The sequence below is a fragment of the Salvelinus sp. IW2-2015 genome, unplaced genomic scaffold, assembly GCF_002910315.2.
Source record: "Salvelinus sp. IW2-2015 unplaced genomic scaffold, ASM291031v2 Un_scaffold3108, whole genome shotgun sequence".
Taxonomy (NCBI): Eukaryota; Metazoa; Chordata; class Actinopteri; order Salmoniformes; family Salmonidae; genus Salvelinus; species Salvelinus sp. IW2-2015.
The window spans coordinates 126,482-131,344 of record NW_019944398.1 but is presented as its reverse complement, the minus strand read 5'-3'; the positions used below and the strand labels follow the sequence as shown (position 1 = coordinate 131,344).

Below are 4,863 nucleotides of genomic sequence, written 5' to 3'. Positions count from 1 at the left end.
GACCTGTGCGAGGCGCGGTGAGCCGACCTGTGCGAGGCGCGGTGAGCCGACCTGTGCGAGTCGCGGTTATCGGACCTGTGCGAGTCGCGGTTATCGGACCTGTGCGAGTCGCGGTTATCGGACCTATGCGAGTCGCGGTTATCCAGCTCTCCCAGCCAGGGTTAGGGTTAGTTACCTGTGTGAGTTTATCCAGCTCTCCCAGCCAGGCTCCAAACATCTTGTCTAGATCCTGATCTTCTTTATCACTGTCCTCCTCCTCTCCTCCTCCCTCTGTATGGTCCAGCTCCTCGTCTGACAGCTGATCCATCTGCAACACACACACGGTAATGTTAGTCCTATTTTAGCATGTGGTGGAGTGTTTAGCGGCTGAGACGTTGGGAGCTCTGGGCAGATAGATCACAGGCGCACACGCATCGCGTGTCAGTCCCGTTCATTCGGCTCCGACAGGCACAGCGTGGGAACCCTACGTTTCCATGGTAACCTCGGATTCCAGTCACACCTAGCGACCGACTCCACCCCGGTGTCTAAACCTTCTCAAAGCACATTCGTCATTCATCTCAATCTAGACTCTAGTTTTATCCTTGTCGACAACCCATGCCGAGGGCACGTGGGCTTTAGCAGAATGCTGTATGGGATTCTTTGTTATTAAAGTGATAAAAGCGTCACACTAGTATAGATTTGGATTGTAATGTGTCGTCTTAGGAACATACTGATGTTTTACCGCACTCTGGTGGTCAGTTCCCTAATCTCACCCCTTCTCCACAGCTCTGTCAGTGTGTGTGTGTGTGTGTGGGTCAGTTTGTTTAGTCAGTGTGTGTGTGTGTGTGTGTGTCAGCTTGTTTAGTCAGTGTGTGTGTGTGTGTCAGTTTGTTTAGTCAGTGTTCCCGTCTCATAGCTTTCTAGCTCCCTCTATGGAAGCAGAGAATAATCACTCTCTGTCCTGACAAACAATCCTCTCATGTAAATATTGGAGACCTCTGCCCCAGATCTTACATCCTCTTAAAATGATTTGATTTTTTGTTATGTTTAATTTCCCTACCCTAGTTGGGTCTGAGGTCTTGTGATGTGGCTGTGCCAGGCTGTGTGGCCCACTCAGGCAGTAGGAGACCTCTACAGTAGCACTTTGATCATACTATGACCTGGGCCGGCGCGACCCCCGACCTGGGCGACCCCCGACCTGGGCCGGTGTGACCCCCGACCTGGGCGACCCCKGACCTGGGCCGGCGRGACCCCCGACCTGSGRGACCCCKGACCTGGGCCGGCGCGACCCCCGACCTGGGCGACCCCCGACCTGGGCGACCCCAGACCTGGGCCGGCGTGACCGCTAGGAACAGTTAAGTCTACAGTACAATAGGGATGGAGAATTACAGTAGCATTAAGCTCCATGTCAAATCAACCGCAAAAAAAACAACACTAAAAATCTTCTGGTTATCGAGCAGCTGTTCTGTAACTCTGGTACAGATGTCCTGGTAAAGACAGTTCTGACAACTTGGAGCGTGTGATTGGACACGGAGCAACAAGACCCTCTGCACTCATCAGAGCAGGGCCACATCTCATCATGGTGTGAATTACAGACACACACGAACAAGGGTGTGCAAAAGTTGTGTACAATTTACACTAAATATCTGCAAAAAATATTGGGATTTATACATTTGGCATACGCCATTACACACACATGTTCCCAGTTGAAAATCAGACATGTCATAAAACTTTGCGTTCGTGAATGAGCATTATAACTCCTGATAACGTACCTTTCACTGTGACAATATGGGACTGTAGTAATCTATTACTAGTCTGTTCAACCTCTCTTTCGTATCGTCTGAGTCCCCAAAGATTGGAAAGCTGCCGCGGTCATCCCCCTCTTCAAAGGGGAGACACTCTAGACCCAAACTGCTACAGACCTATATCTATTCTACCTGTCTTTCTAAGGTCTTCGAAAGCCAAGTTAACAAACAGATCACCGACCATTTCGAATCCCACCGTACCTTCTCCGCTATCAATCTGGTTTCAGAGCTGTCATGGTGCACCTCAGCCACGCTCAAGGTCCTAAATGATATCATAACCGCCATCGATAAAAGACAGTCCAGTGCAGCCGTCTTCATCGACCTGGCCAAGGCTTTCGACTCTGTCAATCACCCCATTTCTTATCGCAGACTCAACAGCCTTGTTTCTCTAATGACTTGCCTCGCCTGGTTCACACAACTACTTCTCAGACAGAGTTAGTGTGTCAAATCGGAGGGGCTGTTGTCGACCTCTGGCAGTCTCTATGGGGGTGCCACAGGGTTCAATTCTCAGACCAAAGCTGTGGAAGGCTACCCGAAACGTTTGACCCAAGTTAAACAATTTAAAAGGCAATGCTACCAAATACTAATTGAGTGTATGTAAACTTCTGACCCAACTAAGATTAAATGTCACGAATTGTGAAAAACTGAGTTTAAATGTATTGGCTAAGGGGTATGTAAACTTCCGACTTCAACTGTACTCTAGTCATGGTTCATATACTGTCTAATGTCTATACACACCATCAGGGTCTGTTCCAGGCAGTCAATACGGTCAGTATGTATATACAGGGTCAGTAGCTATATACAGGTCAGTACTATTACAGGGTCAGTAGCTATATACGGGTACTAGTTATATACAGGTCAGTAGTATATACAGGTCAGTAGCTATATACAGGGTCAGTAGCTATATACAGGGTCATAGCTTATACAGGGTCAGTATTATATAAGTGTCAGTGCTATATACAGGGTCAGTAGCTATATAACAGGTCAGTAGCTATATACAGGGTACAGTAGCTATAATAAGGGTCAGTATTATATACAGGACAGTAGCTATAACAGGGTCAGTAGCTATGATACAGGTAGTAGCTATATACAGGGTCTATTCCAACAGCTTCAAACAAACAGCACATTTAATAAAATAACCTAGCAAATTACATTGGTTGTCACACATCCTAATATTGCACAAGCATTTCACAAACATGTGAATTTCCACAGTGATGCGCAGATGTGTCAGATCATGAACAGGCCTACCTCTCGTTGGTTTAATGTATGAAGCTGCGGGGCAGTTTGACCTCTGTGGGGACAGTACAAACACTGACCCACAGCCCTGATACCCTCTGTGGGACTAGGTTACTGATACTGGCAGGGGTTGTTCGGCATGCAAAAATCACTTGTAGATCAATGAATTGTCAACACAATTACATGCTTAGTTACACTGAAGGAGAGTTGTCACAAAAATGAGGTATTTTCGGTAAAGTACTGTAGAAAGAAAGTAATTTGAGCAAAACATTTTTGTGAACCGGCGATTCGTAACCTTTGAATTGATTTTCTGACCCGATGCAAGCCACATGTGGATGGGTTTGACGTTGATCGGACCGATGCACTCAACTTACACTTGAAATAGGGGACCGGTGAATTATAGGAGAATCGTTACATCCCTACCAAGACATTACTGGACTAAAACAACACTACATTCACAAAGAACACAAGCCTCATCTAACCTCCTATACAGTACACGTCGCCATCAGGGGTTACATGGTGCTGTGAGATGAGGAAAACAGGGATTACATGCTGTGAGAGAGGACAACAGGGGATACATGGTGTGAGATGAGGAAAAGATTAAATGTGCTGTAGATGAGGACACAGGGGATTACATGTGTGTAGATGAGACTCAGGGATAAATGTGCTGTGAGATGAGGATCGGATTAAATGGTGTTGAGATGAGACAACAGGGATTACATGGTGCTTGAGATGAGCACAGGATTACTGGTGCTGTGAGATGAGGACAACATGGGGGGGATTAAATGGTGCTGTGAGATGAGGAATCAGGGGATTAATGGTGCTGTGAGATGAGGAAACGGATAATGGTGCTTAGATGAGACAACAGGGGGATTCATGAGCTTGTGAAGTGAGGACAACAGGGATTAATGTGCTGTGAGATGAGGACAACAGGGATTAAATGGTGCTGTGAGATGAGGACAACAGGGATTAAATGGTGCGTGAGATGAGGACAACAGGGGATTACAGTGCTGGTGAGATGAAGACATCAGGGATTAAATGGTGCTGTGAGATGAGGACAACAGGGGATTACATGGTGTGTGAGATGAGGATCCAGGGATAAATGGTGCTGTGAGATGAGGACATCAGGGTTAATGTGCTGTGAGATGAGGACAACAGGGGATTACATGGTGCTGTGAGATGAGGACATCAGGATAAATGTGCTGTGAGATGAGGACATCAGGGATTACATGGTGCTGTGAGATGAGCAACAGGGTTACATGTGTGTGAGAATGAGACACAGGGATTAAATGGTCTGTGAGATGAGGACACAGGATTAAATGGGTGTGAGATGCAGGACATCAGGATTAAATGGTGCTGTGAGATGAGACAACAGGGATTACATGGTGCTGTGAGATGAGACATAAGGGGATTAAATGGTGCTGTGAGATGAGGACATCAGGGATTACATGGTGCTGTGAGATGAGGACAAAGGGATTAAATGGTGCTGTGAGATGAGGACATCAGGGGATTAATGTGCTGTGAGATGAGGACAACAGGGATTAATGGTGCTGTGAGATGAGGACATCAGGGATTACATGGTGCTGTGAGATGAGGAACACAGCCGGAGTTTACATGGTGCTGTGAGATGAGGAAACGGGATTAAATGTGCTGTGAAGAGGAAACAGGGGATTAAAATGGTGCTGTGCGATGAGGACAACAGGATGTAATGTGCCTGTTGAGATGAGGACAACAGGGGATTAAATGGTGTGAGATGAGGACATCAGGGATTAATGGTGCTGGAGATGAAGGAATCAGATGAAATGGTGCTGTGAGATGAGGACAACAGGGATTAAAATTGTGC

At 46.6% G+C, this 4,863-nt stretch overlaps 1 long non-coding RNA gene across 1 annotated transcript in view; it reads right to left on the bottom strand.

Annotated features, from left to right (window-relative positions):
- The window catches only part of LOC112075365 (uncharacterized), a 95,642-nt gene that overhangs the window by 16,326 nt on the left and 74,453 nt on the right, over positions 1-4,863 (bottom strand). The window contains exon 3 of the long non-coding RNA XR_002894969.2: positions 176-307. This is a non-coding gene — a long non-coding RNA (uncharacterized lncRNA). The remainder of the gene's footprint in view (positions 1-175; positions 308-4,863) is intronic.